Genomic DNA, 25,528 nt, shown 5'->3' on the forward strand with positions numbered 1-25,528 from the left:
CATCTGCCTCCTGTGTCTGCATCTGGGTCTGGCCTCATGCCTTGATCGTCACTTTCGCATAAAGTGGAGCAAAGGGGCATCAACAACGCATCTCCATCAAACTTAACCGATCATTTTGGCTACTATTATGAGTTGTGCAGATAGAAAAAGTTGCCCTAAATATCTACATGAATGAAGCTTATCTGAGGATGCTTACGACCTTCAATCAGCTCAATGTCTTCTGGAGCAACATTTCAGATTAATATGAATGTAGCCTCCGAACATTGGTTACGCAAAAAAAACATATACAGTTGAAGTCGGAAGATTACATACACTTAGGTTGGAGTCATTAAAATGTGTTTTTCATCCACTCCAATATAGTTTTGGCAAGTTCGTTAAGACATCTACTTTGTGCATGACACAAGTAATTTTTCCAACAATTATTCACTGTATCACAATTCCAAAGGGTCAGAAGTTACACTAAGTTGACAGCGCTTTAAAACCGATTGGAAAATTCCAGAAAATTATGTCATGGCTTTCGAAGCTTCTGATAGGCTGATTGACATCATTTGACACAATTGGAGATGTATCTGTGGATGTATTTCAAGGCCTACCTTCACACTAAGTGCCTCTTTACTTGACATCATGGGAAAATCTAAAGAAATCAGCCAAGACCTCAGAAAGAAAATGGTATACAAGTCTGGTTCATCCTTAGGAGCAATTTCCAAATGGCTGAAGGTGGATTCACAAGTAATAGTACCCAAGTATAAACACCATGGGACCACACAGCCGTGATACTGCTCAGGAATGAGACCCATTCTGTCTCCTAAAGATTCATGTATTTTGGTGCAAAAAGTGCAAATCAATCCCAGAACAACAGCAAAGGGCCTTGTGAAGATGCTGGAGGAAACAGGTACAAAAGTATCTATATCCACAGTAAAACTGCCATAAAAAAGCCAGACTACGGATTGCAATTGCACATTGGGACAAATATCATACTTTTTGGAGAAATGTCCTCTGGTCTGATGAAACAAAAATAGAACTGTTTGGTCATAATGACCATTGTTATGTTTGGAGGAAAAATGGGGGAGGCTTGCAAGCCAAAGAACACCATCCCAACCATAAAACACGGGGGTGGCAGCATCATGTTGTGGGAGTGTTTTGCTGCAGGAGGGACTGGTGCACTTCACAAAATCGATGGCATCATGAGGTAGGAAAATTATGTGGATATAATGAAGCAACATCTCAAGGCATCAGTCAGGAAGTTAAAGCTTGGTTGCAAATGGGTCTTCCAAATGGACAATGACCCCAAGCACAATTCCAAAGTTGTAGCAAAATGGCTTAAGGACAACAAAGTCAAGGTATTGGAGTGGCCATCACAAAGCCCTGACCTCAATCCTATAGAGAGATTTGTGGGTAGAACTGAAAAAGTGTGTGTGAGCAAGGAGGCCTACAAACCCGACTAAGTTACACCAGTGTTGTGAGGAGGAATGGGCCAAAATTCACCCAACTTATTGTGGGAAGCTTGTGGACAGTTACTCGAAACGCTTGACCCAAGTTAAACAATTTAAAGGCAATGCTACCAAATACTAATTGAGTGTATGTAAACTTCTGACCCACTGGGAATTTGATTAAATAAATAATAGCTGAAATAAATCATTCTCTTTACTATTATTCTGATATTTCACATTCTTAAAATAAAGTGGTGATCCTAACTGACCTAAGACAGGGAATTATTACTTGGATTAACTGTCAGGAATTGTGAATAACTGAGTTTAAATGTATTTGGCGAAGGTGTATGTAAACTTCAGACTTCAACTGTATGATGCAAGATGCTGGGGAAATTAAATGATGATGTTCATGATCTATAAATGTTTCTCAGATGAGAGAGGAAAAGATAGCCAAACAAGGTCAGGAGAGGGAGCGTATCAACCATTTTGGTGGAGCAAGAAGTGGTAAGGGAAGAAAGGGTTATGACACAGTGCCTTGCAAAAGTATTCATCCCGCTTGATTTTTTTCCTATTTTGTTGCATTACAACCTGTAAATCAAATGGATTTTTAAATGTTGATTGCATGTAACGGACATACACAAAATAGTCCAAATTGGTGACGTGAAATTAGAAATATTACTTGTTTCAAAAAACGGAATGGTGGTCAGTTGAATAATTTGTAGTAACGTCACTGTGTGGTAGACGGGATACTCTGTCTGTTCTTTCCTAGACCACATTTGCAGCTGCTGTTGCTAACTCAACGGCTAGGAGGTATCACTTCTGTAGTGAATAAGAGTTCAAAGTTCATACCATTCGCAACCAAAGCTCACGCTGAGGTTGGCTTAGTTCTGTAGTTGACATGTTAGTCCTTTTAACGCAGAGGCTGCAGACCTCACGTACTTGGAACAGGAGGTTATATTGTCGTCAAGGCTTTATATAGGAAGGGAGAGGAGGGCGTGTTTGAAAAGTTTTATAACCCATGTCCCTTCACAGGGGTGGGCCACTGATTGAGCAGAGCCCTAACCTTATGAAAACCCAACTCTCATTTGGAAGCTAAAATTACATTTCATCTCTTCACCAATAATTTTATATTCAAACATTTAAATTGAACATGTCAATTCCATGTGAATCCGATAACTACAATGTGTAGACTTTCCACTGTAGAGTTCATGTCATCTTATCATTGATTAGAATGTCTCAGATGACAACCGAACTGACATCATATTCATTAAGTACCACCGCATATGTTCAATTGGTCGGATTACCAGAATATAGTTCACCCCCCCCCACCTTCTGATACTCCCAGAATCTCTATGTTAACCAAGGGGTTTTCAAATGTCACATCAGTAGGGTAGAGAGAGGAAACAGGGGGGGAAGAGTTCTTTATGACTGTCATAAACCTACCCCCCAGGCCAACATCATGACTAAGGTCATAGTAGCACAATGTACTATATGTACTATAGAGCAGTATTTGGTTCACAACGTACAGTACCTCCACGAAACGAGTGACGGGAGACGTCCCATCCAGAGCAGGTTTGTCTATCAAATCATTCAGGCTTAATGAATCTCAACGTTAGTTATTACAGAGAGCAGCATTCAGGGGGTCTTCCTGGGGTTGAGCCATGGGGACTGGGGATAAAACAACATGTCCGAAGAGCTACAGTACATTAGGACAATGAGTTGAGAGACTGCTGTTCACTCTACAGTCACTCTAGAGTCAGATAATCAAATTAGCAAGATGTTATCCACACGAAAGGTAAATAAGTTACAATGTATACTGAAATGGAAATATTGGGGGGTGGGGGGGGCATCATGTGGACACTGGTGACTGATGTGGACCTACTGATCTGTAACCGGACAGATATCCAATCATCTTAAATCCAATTTGTAATACCAGGTGATTATGGCGTGTTTTCCTGCTGAGAACAATAAGTTAAACAAACCAAACACAGCTGCTGAAAGGTCTCAGGATTTCAGACCACGGGCTTAATCTATTTGTGGAAGGTAAGAAGCCAGTTAATATAATGTAGGCCTACACATACACTACATTGGAATATTTAAAACAAACTCTTTACTTTTTATAAACTAGCTTGATTATTTTACAGTTCATACTTGAAATGAAGCTCTTATCCATCCTGATGATATATCAATTTGTTTGTTTTTCTGACATATTAATAGTAACTTTTCTTTCAGTACTTGATACATGTCTGCCCTCTTGTGTCTGCAACCAGGAAAATCAAGTGGCATCATTAAGGTGGCATAGGTTGTGTGGTTTGATAAACCATAGAAGAGAAGAATGGAGACATGAAAAGGTGGAACATGGTCTCTGCCTGGAATGTGAATGTATGTGATAGAGAGACTACGATGGCTAATGACTGTGTGTGAATGAAATATATTACATGTCAGAGCACACATGTCCAACTGAGTCCATCTCCTTTCGCCATAAAGATTTCGTAAGATTGTTCATGAAGCTTAACTTGATGCAGTAAGAAGAATTGTCATTGTTGATGTAAGTCGCTTTGGATAAAAGCGTCTGCTAAATGGCATATATTATTATTATTATTATTATTATGTATGATTATGAAGGACCTCCATACGGACTTTGCCTGTTCCTTTTCTGTATTTTATTTTTTAGCAGTTTCATTTCATGTATCACTGTGAGCTAATTGTTTGGTAAAGTATATTAGTTAGACCAATGACACCCTCTATTGGATGTAGGCTACATGAGGCTGCATTGACTTTAGACCCCAATACAGTATACCGTCACACGGCAAGGAAAATATGATACGATAGGTCAAATTCGTAAGTACAGTATTGCACAATAATATAATAATGAATCATTCTGTTTAATCACACGTTTTGATCCACACATGAATAGTACAATCACATTTATTATTTGAGTGAACAAGATGGGGAGCAAATGAAAACATTGAACAATTAGTTGACGTTAATTGGTCCCGTCACCTGATGGAATTGTAATCCAATTGGGCACATAGGGATGAGCACATGAGATGATCACATGGGATCAGGGACATGGTGTGGACTTTCCATTAACATATGAACAATCCCCCGTCTTCAACTATCGGGTGTCTTGGCAGCCTTTTTAAGATGCCATGACATGTTTTACAAAATCTGAGAGGAAAAATAGATGAGGGAGTTACATACAGAGATCTTGATTGATTTAAAAGCCATGTTTTGGAATGTTTAGTCAACGATAGCAAGAAGAGGGTATCATTTCTTAACCTTCATAGTTTACACAGCCGTTGGCGTCCTCCTGGTTTGTCATGAGCTGCTCAACCTCATCCTCCTTCATCTTCTCACCTTCAACACATCAACAATACTGTTCAAATCCCTTTTCTAATACCGTTGAACTTGAGTCTGCCCTAAAACCTTTATGGCCTACTTTAGCCTGGTCCAATAATGAATGTGCTTCAGCCAACTCTTCTAACGTTGTCAACGGTATGACAGTAAAGAGTTGGTTACAGCACATACATTGTGGGACATGGCAAGATCAAACTATTTTTGTCTGTATTATTGTATGGTGTATGCTAAAGATGTCTGAGGCGTTGAACTCACCTAGTGAAGCCAGGACGTGCCTGAGCTCAGCGCCCATGACTGTGCCATCGCCCAGTTTTTTCCGAATACCCTCAGACCCTCAACAAAATCCTCATATGTGCCGCGATCCTCGGCTTTGCAGATGTCTTGGTGGATTGGCAGGAAGCTGTTGAAGTCCAGCATCTTTGTCGCCATCTCTTTGTATGAAACAACAAAATCAAATGTCATTGAAACCGTCCACACCATCACCAACACAGGGGTTAGAAATGTATACCATTGACTTAGATTGAATTAAAAGAATACATATTAAATGTATGATTACCTCTATTCAATTTCAAATATAAAAAGTAATAATAGCTAAATGTTAAAAGCTTATTGATGAAACATCGAAGAAAGCAAACTGAGCAGTATGTTTTTATTTGAGAAAAACACAAATATAAAACTGATCATAGATTGTTGCGTGGACTTACCCTCAGCCTTGGGCTTTCCAAGGACGTATGTGATTTCAGCGTTGGTAGGGTTCTGCCCCAGTGCCCTGATCACATCGCCACACTGTCCGTATGTGATTTTCATCTCATTGAGTGGTGTCCTGTCAAACAGCTGGAAAGCATCCTTGAAATCTGTGGAGAGAGCAACACGAAAGTATAATTGTGTGTCTAAAATCTGTTCCGCTTAGCTTTCCGAGTGCAGTGAGTGTCTGGCAGGGCCCTAAAAGCAGGCAGGTCTCACTTTGAGGAGAGGCTGGAAATGCCACAATCTGTGGTATGCTAACAGTGTGCCGCCACGTGTTGATGTGGTGAGGAAATCAAAGGGGGATTTGCCTCCTGCTTTCAATATATCACTTTTTCTCCTGTATGTAATATAAGCCATTTAGCAGACAGTTATATCCAAAGCAACTTACAGTCATGCATGAACACATTTTGCATGTGGGTGGTCCTGGGAATTGATCCCACCATCGTGGCAATTTAAGCACTGTGCTCTACCAACTGAGCTACGAGGACCTATGTCTTGCACTATACTGTCAATGGAGAAAAGTTGTCATTGTTGTCATCTGTCACACACCACTGTAAATGAATGCAAATTGATATGGTTGCACTCAGAACACTTCCACAAACCATCAATTTAATTTGCTAATGACTAGAGAACAAGCTCTCAGCCTATCAAATGCCAACAGTCTCCAATTAGTTATTTCAACTGTATGAGGCACTTCTCGGTATTCTCCTGTTGAAAAATACTAAAATACTAAAATTACAACCCCAAAACAACCTCTATTATAATAATGTGTACCATTCCAGGTCACAACTGTAACTATAATCTCAATCTTACCCTCAATCTGCTCAGGAGTGAATTCAAGCTGAAAGGAAAAACAAAAATAACATTTTGGTTCAGGATGTGGACACAAAGTAGTGATTTAAAATGGCCAACAACATAGTTAACTGCATGTTGTGAGCAACAGTGAAAATGACTTTTAAAAACTGAGGTCAAATACATAAGGCATGACTCTTTGGCCTTGATGGTAGTAGTATCCCCCACTCTGAATGAACCTAAATGTAAAGTGAATGGAAAATGGAGGAGTATAGGAGGAGAAGGCCATGAAAATGTAATTGTGTTTCACCAAAACTTCAAAGGTCTAACCTAAAACTCTATTAAAATCCTATTTATATTAATTTGATATCCTTCATGTAATGAGGATAGGAAAGGAACGTCCCTCTTGCACTTTTTCACCATCGTAAACACTCTTGACGATTTTCCTATTGTGTATGTTGTGCGAAAATCATTTCAAATCCCACATTTTTGCATGTTTTAAAATATTTGGCCTTGGTTAGAAATATATATATTTATCTTTGCACTTCTTTCTTATTTTTATGCACAAATAAGGCATTCCGATTTGGGTGGTCTGCTATGCATGGCCATAATTAAAATCACATTGAGTGGTTTTAACCTCACTACATAATACAGCTGTTCCCTCAACCATGAAAATGTTTACTTATATAGAAGAGGCAGAGTCAGCAAGAAACAAACTTTGCCTTGTGTAAGCCAATATTCTCCCAACTTTAAGCTCCATCAAGTTCAAGCTACTGTTGCTTAACTTGACTTGTGATGATGTAAATAGTAGTATGAAGATAAAATGCTCTATAAAGGTCTTGAAATGTATGTAGATTTTGACTGTCATGTTAATTATCATTGTTCGTCTTCAATCTGTCATGCTACTCGTATTATCTTATCTTTAAAGTCAAAAACTTGATTTTATATATATTTCCACAATGTGAGGTTGGAATAGTACTGTGAAATTGTGACAATTATGATAATGCCCTTTTAGTGTAAGAGCTGTTTGAAATGACTGCCTGAAATGTCATCCTGTTTTGGTGGGATGGAGTTTTGGCCTGACTTTTGACATCACCAGGTGGTAAATTAGTTACTAGACCAATAAGAAAGAGGGTTCCAAACCTCTATACCAATAACAGCTAGTTCAATTTTCCCCTACCCACTCCGTCCAACCACTCTTTACTAAGAAGCATTTAGATTTGTTTTTTGGACATTTTAAATGAAAACAGTCACACTAGCTAGGTTTCCATCCAATTGGCGACAGATCTTCATGAGACTATTCTAAAATCCGCATGAAGAAGATATGCGCCTTTTCCGCAACTGACTTGTTGCGGAAAAGTCCGTGAGTGATGAAATAGTGCACACAATATATTATTTTTTGCTTATGTTTTCATGTACCGAATTCAAATCTAAAGTTCAATGTGTTTCCATCATATGTTCAACTCTACCGATAGATCTGTCACAAAAACTGCTGCGTTAAATAGCCGACAGTTCGCAGATATAGGGTGGTCTACATGGTGAGTTAATTATGGATTAGAACAAGAATATGTTTAATTGTCAAACGGCAGTCAAGCATCAATCATCATGTCACCAGAATATGACCCTCGCTATTTATTGAAAATGAGCATCAAGCTCATTACCATGTACTTTCTCCACCCTGTGAAGTTCATCATATCTGTAGCCTAATAAGCTGCATGGTTTCCCTAGTCATAGTGGTAGGACCACACACTATACCATCGAGTGACTCCAAGTTCACTTCGATGTGATGGTTATTATATCAACATAATACATTTTACCTACGCAAAAAGATCCCACCATGTCAAACGAACAAATGACCTGTCGGCATTTTCAAAATTGTGCCGAAACTACCTGTTTGCATCATAGCTTATTTTTTTATTTAAAAAAAAATCTACGGTGACTTCATTCACATAAAACACTGTGGATGGTAACTTGGTTAGTAAGGTACTTAATTGTTACACAGACATTTTTTGATAGTGACTTAAAAATGGCTGCATTGGACCTTGTCCAAACGGCTAAACTGTAGGACTCCTATTTGCATGCACTGCACTGTTCACGTCACACGGTGTCTCTGATGTTCTTGAAAAACACAGATGACTATCAATGGAAGACCAAACTGTTATTACCATCTCCTTGAAAGGTCCATTGTGTCCTCAAGTGGATAGATGGCTTGACGTTGAGATTAAGAGTATTACATTTTTCTTATCAATTTGATGAATATGAAAAGAATGGAACCTCACCCAAATGATAGTGAAATTATGTGCTGTATGATAGCCCAGTTACAATTTTAGCATCTAACAAATACATGAGTAACACACCTTTTTAGACTTCAATAAGTCCCTAATAAAACAAATCATTTTAAACATGTTCGAAGATAACAAATAATCAAATAAAAATGTTATGTTGATGTTTCCCCCATCCAACACCCACATCCAAAGCTCATCATATTTTCCCTATTCCCTTCATGCAAACCAGTGAAAATAGGAGTTCTTCTGTACCACAACTTCTGTGGGGTTAAACTCCGGGATGCTTCTTTGGGCTCTTCCTTCTTCTTCGGCGCCATTGCGATGCACGACTATACTCAGGGCACACAGGAGGAATGACACTGCTAACACACACTGGGTAGAGGTGTCCTGGAGTGTCTGGGACCCTTTATTCTTTCTTCACCCCCTCCCTGACTGCAATGCTGCCAACAATAGGGGGACTACTATAAAAGGCCATGCTTTGTGCTTCTATTTAAGACCTACAACAGGCTGCGGATGCATATCATCAAGAAGGCTACAAGGAAACCAATTTGGATAGAATTTCCCCGCCTGGATCCTCATCCTTGAATCCAGCGATTTCTATTGAGTCCATTTATGTGTTCTGGTCTGTTTAAAAGTCCATCACAGTGTGGTATCTGAAGTTGTTCACTGAGGGCAGGTGACCATCTGAGAAACAGACAGTGAATGTGACTCAAATTATCCTGCCATAATAATATGGATGATACCCTGCAAATACTCTACACTCCGATTAAATATTGTCTAATGACTGAGTACTGTCTCCCAAGGATTAGGACAGGACCGGAGGACGTGTGTGTGGGCAAGCATGGCGGGTCTGTGAGATTATTATATATTTATGGGACAGATGTTCCTATCTGCAGGGATTTACAGAGTGTTAGTGGCAGAGGGGAGAGACATTTGAATAGTCACTCTGCGGGCAGTAGGCCTGACGGCATATACATTTCTCTTCGGCTGAACTTTTCAGATGGCAGTTTATGGACCTCCAAAAAAATGTATGCAGCAACTGCTGATTGACCCTTTAACACCATTTGTGATAACCCATAAAAATGTGAATATGAAATATAATTTAACGTTTATAATTAATTGTTGCATTATTGTGCCAAACATTATACACTGATGATGAACTGTCCCATGTGACTCAGTTGGTAGAGCACGGTTTGATTCCCATGGGGGACCAGTATGAAAATGTATGCCCTCACTACTGTAAGTCGCTCTGGATAAGAGCGTCTGCTAAATGATGTAATGAACTCTAGTATTGTCATTGCTGGTTGCACTTGCACTTGAACAGAACCCCAGCTAGTCAATGAGTGTCAACCTACATAGAGAGACAGATGTAAACTCAGTGTGTCAGTCAGGTTATAAATGGATCAAGCCCTGCATAGCTCTAAATCAAATCAAATCAAATCAAATTTATTTATATAGCCCTTCGTACATCAGCTGATATCTCAAAGTGCTGTACAGAAACCCAGCCTAAAACCCCAAACAGCAAACAATGCAGGTGTAAAAGCACGGTGGCTAGGAAAAACTCCCTAGAAAGGCCAAAACCTAGGAAGAAACCTAGAGAGGAACCGGGCTATGTGGGGTGGCCAGTCCTCTTCTGGCTGTGCCGGGTAGAGATTATAACAGAAAATGACCAAGATGTTCAAATGTTCATAAATGACCAGCATGGTCAAATAATAATAAGGCAGAACAGTTGAAACTGGAGCAGCAGCACAGTCAGGTGGACTGGGGACAGCAAGGAGCCATCATGTCAGGTAGTCCTGGGGCACGGTCCTAGGGCTCAGGTCCTCCGAGAGAGAGAAAGAAAGAGAGAATTAGAGAGAGCATATGTGGGGTGGCCAGTCCTCTTCTGGCTGTGCCGGGTGGAGATTATAACAGAACGTGGCCAAGATGTTCAAATGTTCATAAATGACCAGCATGGTTGAATAATAGTAAGGCAGAACAGTTGAAACTGGAGCAGGAGCATGGCCAGGTGGACTGGGGACAGCAAGGAGTCCTCATGTCAGGTAGTCCTGGGACATGGTCCTAGGGCCCAGGCCAGTTGAAACTGGAGCAGCAGCATGGCCAGGTGGACTGGGGACAGCAAGGAGTCATCATGTCAGGTAGTCCTGGGGCATGGTTCTAGGGCTCAGGTCCTCCGAGAGAGAGAAAGAAGGAGAGAAGGAGAGAATTAGAGAACGCACACTTAGATTTACACAGGACACCGAATAGGACAGGAGAAGTACTCCAGATAAACAAACTGACCCTAGCCCCCGACACATAAACTACTGCAGCATAAATACTGGAGGCTGAGACAGGAGGGGTCAGGAGACACTGTGGCCCCATCCGAGGACACCCCCGGACAGGGCCAAACAGGAAGGATATAACCCCACCCACTTTGCCAAAGCACAGCCCCCACACCACTAGAGGGAAATCTACAACCACCAACTTACCATCCTGAGACAAGGCCGAGTATAGCCCACAAAGATCTCCGACACGGTACAACCCAAAGGGGGGAAACCCAGACAGGCCGACCACAACAGTGAATCAACCCACCCAGGTGACGCACCCCCCAGGGACGGCACGAGAGAGCCCCAGCAAGCCAGTGACTCAGCCCCCGTAACAGGGTTAGAGGCAGAGAATCCCAGTGGAAAAAGGGGAACCGGCCAGGCAGAGACAGCAAGGGCGGTTCGTTGCTCCAGAGCCTTTCCGTTCACCTTCCCACTCCTGGGCCAGACTACACTCAATCATATGACCCACTGAAGAGATGAGTCTTCAGTAAAGACTTAAAGGTTGAGACCGAGTTTGCGTCTCTGACATGGGTAGGCAGACCGTTCCATAAAAATGGAGCTCTATAGGAGAAAGCCCTGCCTCCAGCTGTTTGCTTAGAAATTCTAGGGACAATTAGGAGGCCTGCGTCTTGTGACCGTAGCGTACGTATAGGTATGTACGGCAGGACCAAATCAGAGAGGTAGGTAGGAGCAAGCCCATGTAATGCTTTGTAGGTTAGCAGTAAAACCTTGAAATCAGCCCTTGCTTTGACAGGAAGCCAGTGTAGAGAGGCTAGCACTGGAGTAATATGATCAAATTTTTTGGTTCTAGTCAGGATTCTAGCAGCCGTATTTAGCACTAACTGAAGTTTATTTAGTGCTTTATCCGGGTAGCCGGAAAATAGAGCATTGCAGTAGTCTAACCTAGAAGTGACAAAAGCATGGATTAATTTTTCTGCATCATTTTTGGACAGAAAGTTTCTGATTTTTGCAATGTTACGTAGATGGAAAAAAGCTGTCCTCGAAATGGTCTTGATATGTTCTTCAAAAGAGAGATCAGGGTCCAGAGTAACGCCGAGGTCCTTCACAGTTTTATTTGAGACGACTGTACAACCATTAAGATTAATTGTCAGATTCAACAGAAGATCTCTTTGTTTCTTGGGACCTAGAACAAGCATCTCTGTTTTGTCCGAGTTTAATAGTAGAAAGTTTGCAGCCATCCACTTCCTTATGTCTGAAACACATGCTTCTAGCGAGGGCAATTTTGGTGCTTCACCGTGTTTCATTGAAATGTACAGCTGTGTGTCATCCGCATAGCAGTGAAAGTTTACATTATGTTTTCGAATAACATCCCCAAGAGGTAAAATATATAGTGAAAACAATAGTGGTCCTAAAACAGAACCTTGAGGAACACCGAAATGTACAGTTGATTTGTCAGAGGACAAACCATTCACAGAGACAAACTGATATCTTTCCGACAGATAAGACCTAAACCAGGCCAGAACATGTCCGTGTAGACCAATTTGGGTTTCCAATCTCTCCAAAAGAATGTGGTGATCGATGGTATCAAAAGCAGCACTAAGGTCTAGGAGCACGAGGACAGATGCAGAGCCTCGGTCCGATGCCATCAAAATGTCATTTACCACCTTCACAAGTGCCGTCTCAGTGCTCTAACTGCCATCCCATGAACATTATATCAGGTGATTGTCATTGAAGACAGCTAATGCAACCATCCAAGTATGTCCACCCCATGGGAAGCTCGTAAAACATTCAGGTCCTGTCATGATTGCTATTTTGGTGCCTGCCCGTTGTTCGCTATGGTATGTACCTTGGAAAGGCTCCAGACGATTTACAATGCCAATTGTTATTTGACCCCCAAGCAAAGCGAACCAACCTTCAGTGCAGCTGTAACAGGGGCAGTTTAGTTTAGCAAGCTAAAGTCATAAGTAAGTATAGACACATACACTTAGTTTGGACTTTACTGGTTGGATTCAATTACAAGAGAATGAGACACAATAACGTTCCTTTAATCCAGTAGGGAATAACAGAGAAGGGTACTAACTAGGATTCATTCATTTATGAAATGTACACTGTATACTAACAACTGTACACTCTTCCAAAATGGTTGTTCAGCTGTCCCCATAGGATAACCATTTTTGGTTCCAGGTTGAACCCTTATGGGTTCCATGTAGAACCCTCTGTGGAACGGGTTCTACATGGAACCAAAAAAGGTTTTACCTGGAACCAAATGTTTCCTCAAAGGATTTGCCTATGGAGACAGCCAAATAACCATTTTAGGTTCTAGGTAACATGTTTTTTTAAAGAGTGTAGCACACATTTATCAGGGAAATTCAGAAAACTCAAATTAGGTTTCTGCCCTGCTGCACTCCAGGCTATAATTCTGTCCAAGTTCAGGATGTGGGTAGCCCTCTTCTCAGGGAGGAAGATAGTTGATTATTGTACAGAATAATAATTTGCATAATAGTTAAATGGCTAATCAGAGCTTTTCTACACCGGAAATCCACATTTTCCAAAGAACTATTTAAGTGAAATAAACTAATTTTACTCATGTGAAACTCATGTGAAAGGTTTTACATGTTTGTATATTGAGAGTCACAATGGTCAATAGCGCTGACAAACTTTTAAAGACAATTAAATTTGCCTTGCTGTAGCATGTTGTACACATGCATTGCTGAATAATGTTGAAACAAGTCTCCAATCAGATAGTATTTTCTAAGAAATGATGGTAGGGGCACAGTTTGCAGTACACTAGTGGGTGGCATCTATAATGGAATCATAGTCGTCACACTGTGCCATCCTATTGTGGCAATTTAATGGTAATAGTTAAGATTGATCAACTTTCAGTGAACATTTTGTAACCTTCACATGTGCAACCGCATCATGTTCAGAATGAACTTTATGTTGATGACAATGAATGTCCTTATGTGGTTGGCATTTACCTCTGGAAAAAAATGATTTCTCCAAAATGGTCTTTCAGTGCTCATAGAAACAACTGACTCATGGTTCAAGGCTCAGCTCCTCTGTGTATTGTCCTTTACTGAAAGAGAAACAAATCAAATAAAGAAGCATATTTCAAAATAAAGGATAGAGGATTACACAAAAAGTCATTTCACATCCTGAGGGATATTATATGTTTAACCCAACAAGCTGAACATATAATACTTTCTTGTATATTTATTTGTCAGTGGGGTCTTGTATTTGTATTTGCTTGTTTCTGATTGGAGTAATTCAAGGTGTTCCAATTGCAATGTACCAATTGCCCTCGGCCTCTCCTATAGGACTGTTTTGTTGGAACTCACAAGTTATTCAGATGTATTGTTAGAACATAGCATGGATGAATGTATATCATATACAATATGTATTTGCTGAAGACCTGCAGTATTGAAAGCAATCTTGTATGCTGTCACTTAAAGAACGTAAAACTATTATGGGCCAGCTCAACGGTCTAACGGTTGTCTAAATAGAGACGGTTAACTAATACCGGATCACTTTACAGTTTCCTAAAAGGCATTGTCTTTTAGCAGTGTGCTGTAATATCTGAAAATAACAAATGTGCGTATCATGCTACTGTACTTTTATTAAGAAATGAATTGAAGTTAGGGTCTCATTTTGGATCGAGAAACCAGAAACCAACACTGGCTACATAGATTTGTGTTGATCCTTTTGAATCTTACTTTAATTAACAAAGTAAGGGTTGGATGGTAACACAAGGTAGAGCATACTAAAACAAAGGCGACAGAATCCATTCAGCCATTCAATTTTGTACCTACCAGCAAATTTGTCTGACGCTTCATCTGAGCTGTAAATTGTCTCGTCCTCATCCCTAAGCAACTTACTTCCAAATGTCTGATTGTCTATCAGGCATACACTGACTGTACAAAACACCTCCCTAATATTGAGTTGCACCCACGTTGCCCTTAGAACAGCCTCAATTTGTTGTGGCATGGACTGCAAGGTGTCGAAAGTGTTCCACAGGGATACTGGCACATGTTGACTCCAATGCTTCCCACAGTTGTGTCAAGTTGGCTGGATGTCCTTTGGGTTGCGGACCAGTCTTGAAACACACGGGTGTGAAACACCCAGCAGGTTTGCGGTTCTTTTTTCATTCCACTTTTTTTCTTCCCAATTTTGTGGTATCCAATTGGTAGTTACAGTTTTGTATCATCACTGCAACTCCCGTACAGTAGAGGCGAAGGTCGAGAGCCGTGCGTCCTCTGAAACACAACCCAACCAAGCCGTACTGCTTCTTGACACAATGCTCAATTAAACCGGAAGCCAGCCGCACCTATGTGTCTGTGGAAACACCATACCCCTGGCTACCGTGTCAGCGTACACTGCACCTGGCCCGCCACAGAAGTCGCTAGTGCGCAATGGGACAAGGACATCCCGGCTGACCAAACTCTCCCCTAACCCAGACGATGCTTGGCCAATTGTGCGCCGCCCCATGGGTCTCCCGGGTCGCTGCCTGCTGAGACAGAGCCTGGACACGAACCCAGAATCTCTAGTGACACAGATAGCACTGAGATGCAGTGCCTTAGACCACTACGCCACTCAGGAGGCACAGGTTTGCAGTTCTTGACACACTCAAAGCCGTGCGCCTGGCACCTGCTACCACACCTGTTCAAAGGCACTTACATCTTTATTCTTGCCCATTCACCCTCTGAATCGCATACATTCACAATCCATGTCTCAATTGTCTCAAGGCTTAACAATCTTTCTTTAACCTGTCTCCTCCCCTTCATCTACACTGCTTGAAGAGGATTTAACAGGTGACATCAATAAGGGATCATAGCTTTCACCTGGATTCACCTGGTCAGTCTAATCTTTTGTAGTCAGTTTACGCTTTCTACAGGAACTCTGTGCTCAGATCTGATAGTCTCTTTTCCCCTCTATTCCTCTCTGACCATTGAAGTCCACTTATGTCGAATCTGGGGTTATTATACATTCAGTGATAGGACTAGACCTCAGGATTCCCAATTAGATTTACATATAAAGAAGGCGTTTTTTCTTGATTAAGAAAAATCCCCATTCTAAACTCCCTGACAACAGTGAATTGTATGGTATGTACATTACATTGTCTGGTAATTATGAGCATTTCAAACCATACAACATAGAGCAGCACTGAATCGAAGAAAAAAAAACATTCACTGAACATGAACCTCCTACTATGAGGCAAGCGCCACACTGTCAAACTGTCACCAGGAAAAACGGGACCACAGTGCCCTCCTTTGGCTAAAAAGTTAAATATGTGAGATGGAGTCAACACCCACTTACTTTCTGTGTGACAGATGAGGAACAAGCTGTACAATTTTATATGAATGAAAGCTGTTGAATAAATGAAAGTGTGATTAAATGACCCACTCATTATAATTATTGTAGAAAGTATCTGAAGAAAACTTTACAAGAGCTCTATTCAACAATGCCATCACTTGAACAAACTTTAATCTACATTAAACGTCAAAACAAAGACTACCTGCACAACCCTTGCCTGAGAGCCCTATAAACTTAGCAGCTATTCTCGCTGTGCTCAGATCCTTCTAGTTGAGGGCTCTGATTGAAGCCAAAGTGGTGCCTTGATTGCCAGGGCCGGCCCTGGACATAAGTAGCAGCTCGGGGGCCTGTCATGCCAAATAATGTCCCCCAGCCAAAAAGTGTCCCCCTCTGCTTCACAATGGGATTTAATGAACTATTAGTGTCCGTTGCTATATCAACGGTGTGATGACCTAATGATTAGAATTTTGGATATCATTACAGCCTAAATTATGTTATTTTCATCATCGCTATGCAAACAAGGCTAATCTCCGTGACAATTTTGCTGTTTAAAAAAGTTTCATTTAGCTAATAAAATGAAAGAATTACTTCAAACTACTTTTGGGTACCTTGGTAACATTACAACATGAAAAACATGTCTTAAATGTTGCTTCATTTCGGAAATGGCAAACTGCTTGTAATCTGCTTGACACATTAAAGTTACTTACCTTACAGATCACAAAGTCAGCTAATTTCCACTCCATTCTTATGTAAATCCACCTGATTCATACACCAGATTGTCTGGCTGTAATGTTTTTATTTTAACCTGGCCTTCCCTTATCTACACTGAAATAATATTATTTCAGTAGTCCTCCTCATTAGTACACCCTTGTGGCTGAATATATATGTACATATTGTAGATCCTAGGATACAATGAATAATGTTGAACAAATAAATATAAATACCATCAAAGGATACATTACAACTTACAATAATGAACACCTTGTGAAACAGCTGTGAAAAACAATTTGGCCATTTTTAAGATTATTGTCACACCCTGATCTGTTGCACCTGCCCCTATGATTGTCTCCACCCCCACCAGGTGTCGTTTATTTTCCCCAGTGCATTTATCCCCGTGTTTCCTGTCTCTCTGTATCACGCCCTGGTCATTATATTTTGTGTTTTTGGTATATGTTTGGGTAAGCCAGGGTGTGACATCGGTTTATATGTTGTGTTTTCGTATTGGGGTTTGTAGTAATTGGGATTGTGTATGATTAGGGGTGTGTCTAGTTAGGCTTGGCTGCCTGAGGCGATTCTCAATTGGAGTCAGCTGCTTATCGTTGTCTCTGATTGGGAACCGTATTTAGGCAGCCTGAGTTCGCGTTGTATTTTGTGGGTGTTTGTTCCTGTCTTAGTGTTGTAGTCACCAGATAGGCTGTAATAGGTTTTCGTTTCGTTTGTTGTTTTCATATACAGTTATTTCATGTACCGCTATTATCTTCATTAAAGTCATGAGTAACCTACACGCTGCATTTCAGTCTGACTCTCTTCATACAACAGACGAACGACGTTACACTCTGTGCCAGTTTGTCTTGTATGTTTAGTCAAGTCAACCAGCGTGTTTTTTCCCCGTACTCCTTTTCTATTCACTTTTGCTAGTCTTCCAGGTTTTGACCACTGCCTGACTCTGGACTACTTTCCCGCCTGCCTGATCATCCTGGCTGCCCTGACCTTGAATCTGCCTGCCCTTCCATACATATTGGACTCTGAACAGGTTTTGACCTTTTGGCTGTACAAGACCATTCTCTTGCCTATTCCTTTTTGGATTAATAAATATTGTAAGACACCAACCATCTGCCTCCTGTGTCTGCATCTGGGACTCGCCTTGTGCCTTGATGGTACGAACTGGCCATGACAGACCCAGCAGACTTGGACCAGCTCCGCCACGCTGTCTCCCTGCAGGGAGCCACCATTGGGAGACATGAGGAGTTTTACAGGTCCTTTTGGAAGGGCTCAATTCCTTGATGGATGCCACGGCCATGGGTTAAAGTCTATTATGGAACAAATCAGGGAGTTAGCTCAAAGGCTGCCTGCCACCTCTGAAAAACCCCAATCACCCAGTATTTCTTTCCCTATCTGTGGTGAGTTTGTACAGCCTATCCCGGCTCCCCGAAAACCCTGCTTACCGTCTCCGGAGCGATATTTGGGGAATCCTGGTACCTGCAGGGGTTTTCGGGGAAGACCCCCATGAAGACCCCCATGAAATGGACAAAAATGAACGGCAACTTATTGCCATTGGGCGAACAATATACACAATCGCAAATACCATTGAAATGGACTACAGTTCATCCAAACCATATGGCAAGTGGCACATGGTAGATGCCAAGTGTCATACCCCAGTGCTCTACCATAGATTTTCATATGGCACATGGTCACAAAGTCAAGACCCAAGGCTTAAATTTTGAAAATCAAATGCTTAAAAAAAATACAACCCCCCTCTACAAAAGTGCTTTTTGGACCATTTTTCAATTATTATTATTTTTTTGTCAGTTATACATATGTAATAACTGTATGAACATACATCTGTCTTATTTTATTGAGTTTGTCCATAAGGCCTATGTTTTGTACATTTGCAATATATGATCATAGGATGTCAGCTTCCGAAACTGAAAAGTCAGTGAACCATGGCCAAATGGCATAAGAAATGTCCAAATGCCATACATAAGTGTTGAAAGTACCAAATCAGGATGTTATGTCCATTTGCCATATATGATCATAGGAAGTCGGCTTCTGAACCCAAAAGTCAGTAAACCATGTCCAAATGGCATTTATACTGACCAAATGATATATACCACTATGTTAAGTCCTGAATCAACCTAGGTCTATTTGTCATGTTTGATCATAGAAAGTAAGAATTTGGAGCAATGAGAGAGAGAGGTGGGACTCTGTTGATTTTGTAAATATTTTTTGAAAAACACCCAAAAGGACCAGGGGTGCCCTATATAGGATGGGCACAGGTGGGGGGGTGCTCCCTACCCAGCCATGGACCCCTTGCACCCCCCTAAAGGCATTACAAAAAAAGTGCTACTGGTAACATTTCAGGTAACCTGGTGCACGGCTGTCCATTTGCAATGTCTTACAATGGGCATTTACCATCACGAGATTGACATGCTCTAATATACTGCAGAAATGCCCAATTGACTGGCCCGTTGAATTCGGGACGGCCGGACAGTGATAGTGATTCCTCACCCTTCGCTCGTTGGTGTTGATTTCAGCCTGTCAATTTGGTGATGGTTCATCACTCTTTAAACGTACTGCAAAAGGATGAAAGTAAAAAATCAAGTCAGCGTCCATCAGCCAAAAAGATATCATTCTGACACCAAACTGATACATACTGATACCAAACCCACTTTGTCCAACACGTTTAGAAGCCAACTATCCCATATTTCAGAGTAGGCCCAAAAGTCACAACACCTTCTGTTTAAAAAAAAATTAAAACACGTAGTTACATTATAGCTGCGGGTCCAGTTCTGACATTATGTGTGGGCTTAGCTTAGACTGTTATGCTGGTGAATGAGGACCCAAAAGCGACTTAACGAAAACAGAGTCTTTATTCCAGTATATGACAAAAGTAATAATCCTGGATATATCAAGGAGAAAACAAAACAGGAAAAACTGAAATCCACTCGTAGTTGCGAGGACTGACTGGAGACTCGACCATAGACTGCAGGTTGCTTCGGGAAGGCACCGACCAGTAGCAGACTAAGACACCTGCTCATACGCAGCATCTGGAGAAGATAAAACACGACAGGGCGAGACAAGGACACAGAACAGCGAACATCATACAAGGATCCGACAAGGACAGAAGCGGAAAACAGAGGGAGAAATAGTGGCTCTAATCAGAGGGCAAAATAGGGGACAGGTGTGAAAAGAGTAAATGAGGAACAGCTGGGAGCAGGAACGGAACGATAAGGAGAGAGAGCGAGAGAGGGAGAGAGGGATAGAAAGAGGGAAAGAACCTAATAAGACCAGCAGAGGGAAACGAACAGAAGGGAAGCACAGAGACAAGACATGATAACCTATGACAAAACATGACAGTACCCCCCCACTCACCGAGCGCCTCCTGGCGCACTCGAGGAGGAACCCTGGCGGCAACGGAGGAAATCATCAATCAGCGAACGGTCCAGCACGTCCCGAGATGGAACCCAACTCCTCTCCTCAGGACCGTAACCCTCCCAATCCACTAAGTACTGGTGACCACGTCCCCGAGAACGCATGTCCATGATCTTTCGTACCTTGTAAATAGGTGCGCCCTCGACAAGGACGGGGGGGAGGGAAGACAAACGGGGGCGCGAAGAAAGGGCTTGACACAGGAGACATGGAAGACAGGGTGGACGCGACGAAGATGTGGCGGAAGAAGCAGTCGCACAGCGACAGGATTGACGACCTGGGAGACACGGAACGGACCAATGAACCGCGGAGTCAACTTGTGAGAAGCTGTCGTAAGGGGAAGGTTACGAGTGGAAAGCCACACTCTCTGGCCGCGACAATACCTAGGACTCTTAATCCTACGTTTATTGGCGGCTCTCACAGTCTGCGCCCTGTAACGGCAAAGTGCAGACCTCACCCTCCTCCAGGTGCGCTCACAACGTTGGACAAACGCCTGAGCGGAGGGAACGCTGGACTCGGCGAGCTGGGACGAGAACAGAGGAGGCTGGTACCCCAGACTACTCTGAAACGGAGATAGCCCGGTAGCAGACGAAGGAAGCGAGTTGTGAGCGTATTCTGCCCAGGGGAGCTGTTCTGCCCAAGACGCAGGGTTTCTAAAAGAAAGGCTGCGTAATATGCAACCAATCGTCTGATTTGCCCTTTCTGCTTGACCGTTAGACTGGGGATGAAAACCGGAAGAGAGACTGACGGAAGCACCAATCAAACGACAGAACTCCATCCAAAACTGTGACGTGAATTGCGGACCTCTGTCTGAAACGGCGTCTAATGGGAGGCCATGAATTCTGAACACATTCTCAATGATGATTTGTGCTGTCTCCTTAGCGGAAGGAAGCTTAGCGAGGGGAATGAAATGTGCCGCCTTAGAGAACCTATCGACAACCGTAAGAATCACAGTCTTCCCCGCAGACGAAGGCAGACCGGTAATGAAGTCTAAGGCGATGTGAGACCATGGTCGAGAAGGAATGGGAAGCGGTCTGAGACGACCGGCAGGAGGAGAGTTACCTGACTTAGTCTGCGCGCAGTCCGAACAAGCAGCCACGAAACGGCGCGTGTCACGCCCCTGAGTAGGCCACCAAAACCGCTGGCAAATAGAAGCAAGTGTACCCCGAACGCCGGGATGGCCAGCTAACTTGGCAGAGTGAGCCCACTGAAGAACAGCCAGACGAGTAGAAACAGGAACGAAAAGAAGGTTACTAGGACAAGCGTGCGGCGACGCAGTGTGAGTGAGTGCTTGCTTAACCTGTCTCTCAATTCTCCAGACAGTCAACCCGACAACACGCCCATCAGGAAGAATCCCCTCGGGATCGGTAGAAGCCACAGAAGAACTAAAGAGACGGGATAAGGCATCAGGCTTGGTGTTCTTATTACCCGGGCGATAAGAAATCACAAACTCGAAACGAGCGAAAAACAACGCCCAACGAGCTTGACTTGCATTAAGTCGTTTGGCAGAACGGATGTACTCAAGGTTCTTATGGTCAGTCCAAACGACAAAAGGAACGGTCGCTCCCTCCAACCACTGTCGCCATTCGCCTAGGGCTAAGCGGATGGCGAGCAGTTCGCGGTTACCCACATCATAGTTGCGTTCCGATGGCGACAGGCGATGAGAAAAATAAGCGCAAGGATGGACCTTATCGTCAGACTGGAAGCACTGGGATAGAATGGCTCCCACGCCCACATCTGAAGCGTCAACCTCGACAATGAATTGTTTAGTGACGTCAGGAGTAACAAGGATAGGAGCGGACGTAAAACGCTTCTTGAGGAGATCAAAAGCTCCCTGGGCGGAACCGGACCACTTAAAGCACGTCTTGACAGAAGTAAGAGCTGTGAGAGGGGCAGCAACTTGACCGAAATTACGAATGAAACGCCGATAGAAATTAGCGAAACCTAGAAAGCGCTGCAACTCGACACGTGACCTTGGAACGGGCCAATCACTGACAGCCTGGACTAGCGGGATCCATCTGAATGCCTTCAGCGGAAATAACAGAACCGAGAAATGTGACAGAGGAGACATGAAAGGCGCACTTCTCAGCCTTCACATAGAGACAATTCACTAAAAGGCGTTGGAGTACACGTCGAACGTGCTGAACATGAATCTCGAGTGACGGTGAAAAAATCAGGATATCGTCAAGGTAGACAAAAACAAAGATGTTCAGCATGTCTCTCAGTATTGCTTCGGAGCTTGGTATTCCCACTCAGCCTCTCTCCGTGCCCATAGATGCTACGGCACTGGACGGCCACTCTATAGGGGAAGTCACCCATAGAACTGTGCCCGTTCAATTATGGGTTTCTGGTAACCACAGTGAGACCATACAATTCCTCCTCATTGCATCTCCCCATGTTCCAGTTGTTTTGGGATTTTCCTTTCTCCAAAAGCCCAATCCTGTGATTGACTGGACCACAAGCTCCATCCTGGGTTGGAGCCCATTTTGCCATTCCCTCTGCCTTCAAGCAGCACAGCCTTCCCCAAGTTGTTTTCCTCAGGATGTTAGCAAGACTGTGGAAGTCTCTGCTATTCCCACTGAATACCATGACCTCCTGGAAGTGTTCAGTAAGGCACGTGCTACATCCCTTCCCCCTCACCGTCCTTATGATTGTGCCATTGATCTTCTCCCACGTACAACACCACCTTGGGGTCGGTTGTATTCTCTGTCTGGACCAGAGACCAAAGCTATGGAGGAGTACATAGAGGAGTCTCTGACCACAGGCGCCGTCAGTCCAGCGGCATCTCCTACCGGCGCAGGGTTTTTCTTTGTGGAGAAGAAGGACAAGATCCTGCATCCATGCATTGACTAAAATCGTTACCCCCTGCCTCTCCTCTCCTCTGCATTTGAACTTCTCCAGGGAGCCACCATGTTTTCCAAGTTGGACCTTCGGAATGTCTACCACCTGGTTCGGATACGCGAGGGGGACAGGTGGAAGACAGCCTTCAACACAGCCAGTGGACATTGTGAGTACCATGTCATGCCGTTTAGACTCACCAACGCCTCTGCTGTTTTCCAGGCTTTGGTCAACTATGTGCTTCGGGACATGCTAAACCGTTTTGTGTTTGTTTACCTTCACGACATCCAGTTTTTTCCCCGATCTGCCCAAGAACATGTACTTCATGTCAGACAGTTCCTTCAGTGCCTCCTAGAGAACCAATTGTTTGTGAAAGCCAAGAAGTGTGAGTTCCACCGCTCTGCTATCACCTTTCTGGGATATGTCATTGCTGAGGGCAATGTTCAGATGGATCCTGGAAAAGTGAAAGCAGTGGTGGATTGGCCTCAACCAACGTCCAGGGTGCAGTTGCAACGATTTCTTGGTTTTGCTAACTTCTACCTCCGTTTCATTCGGGATTACAGCACCCTGGTGGCCCCCCTGTCTGCATTTACCTCTCCCAAGGTACCGTCCAAATGGTCTCTAGCTGTCAACAAAGCCTTTGTGGACCTGAAGCATCGGTTCACAACAGCACAACAGCACCCATCCTCATCCCCTCGTGTAAATTTGTGGTGGAAGTTGATGCTTCAGATGTTGGAGTGGGGGCCATCCTGTCCCAGTGATCTGCCCAGGACCAAAAGATTCATCCCTGTGCCTTCTTGTCCCATCGTCTCAATCCTGCAGAGAGGAACTACGAAGTAGGCAACCTGGAACTCCTGGCGGGTTAAGATGGCGTTGGAAGAGTGGAGGCTCTTGTTTACCAGAGTCAACTTCACTAATTCCAACCGCCCAAGGTAAAAAAGTGTGAAGCCTGACGCTCTCTCCCGTTTATACTGTACTCTGCCACACCCTCGACCTCTGAAACCATTCTCCCTACCTCATGCCTTGCTGCCACTGTGGATTGGGCTATTGAGAACCTGGTTCGCGAGGTGCAATGCGAAGGCATTCTGCACCCTTATTGGGTCATCGGCCAGCCTGTCATCCGGATTCCATCCCAAAACCAAGGGTCAGTCAGAGCGAGCCAACCAAGTCCAGGAATCCACCTTGAGATGCCTGGTCTCAACCAAACCCCACTACCTGGAGCCATCAACTGGTCTGGGTGGAGTACGCCCGGAAAACAATTCCCTGTTCTGCCACAGGACTCTCCCCTTTCGAGTGCTCCATGGGGTATCAGCCTCCACTCTTCCCAGAACAAGAGCAGGAGGTCAGTGTACTGGATGTTTGTCCGCCTTTGGCGTCGTACCTGGAAAATAGCCAGGGCGGCTATTCTCAAGACCAACTACAGGTACCATCGCTGGACCCCATCTCCCAGCTACCGTATTGGGCAGAGGTTATGGCTTCCCACTCGGGACCTGCCCCTGCGGGTAGAGTCCCGCAAACTGTCTCCCCATTTCATTGGTTCTTTTCCCATCTCTAGAGTCCTTAGTTCCACTGCTGTCCGTCTTGTGTTACCCCGTACCCTCCGTATCCACCCTACTTTCCATTCCACCCTACTTTCCATGTGTCCAGAATGAAGGGTCTCTCCTTGTGCCTTGAGTCTCAGAAGTGGGACTTGAAGAGGGAGACGGCAAAGTCCAGGCAATACTGCTCTCTTTGTTCTGAATGTTTGCAGTGCTAGTGTTTTTGGTTAATCTGTGTGTCTCACATATTGTGTGGCCAGTATGACAAATTGAAACATTGTGTGCTCTCTGATATGACTTTTTTTTAAATCATAATAATTTCAGATATAATAGAGTGTGATTGATAAGCAAAAGGTTTTCATTTGCCCAGCTTTCCACCTCGTTGTCAATCCCCTGTCAGAAGAAGTGTAGGTTGATTTTTGCAATCATACGCTTAACTTCGAAACGGCCAGCATGCATCTCGGTCAGCACGACCCCCCTTCTCCATAGTAAAAATCACCCTCCTGTGTGGCTGGCCATCCTTCCCCCGTAGGTACATATGATTGGCTGTCAAGTTGTAAGAGGAGTTATTGAAATACTCAAGTCCAAGTACATTTGCACTGCTGGCTTTCTCTCTCTCCATCTCTCTCTGTCTGTCTTCCACTCTGTTTCCACCTCTCTCTCCCTCTCTCCCTTGTATCCTTTCTTTCTTCCTCTTCCTCTCTCTCTGTGTCTGTCTATTGAAGAAACCTAGTAAAGAGCATTTTAAATCACCATAATTGCTTACACCTATCCATTTGATTGATCAGGTTTAACTTCTCATTTACACCTAC

General features: G+C 43.2%; 1 pseudogene; it reads right to left on the minus strand.

Annotated features, from left to right (window-relative positions):
- Positions 1–4,309: 4,309 nt before the first annotated feature.
- LOC124041734 lies at positions 4,310–15,159 on the minus strand (annotated as a pseudogene).
- Positions 15,160–25,528: the final 10,369 nt, after the last annotated feature.

This window comes from Oncorhynchus gorbuscha, linkage group LG08 (assembly GCF_021184085.1).
Source record: "Oncorhynchus gorbuscha isolate QuinsamMale2020 ecotype Even-year linkage group LG08, OgorEven_v1.0, whole genome shotgun sequence".
NCBI lineage: Eukaryota > Metazoa > Chordata > Actinopteri > Salmoniformes > Salmonidae > Oncorhynchus > Oncorhynchus gorbuscha.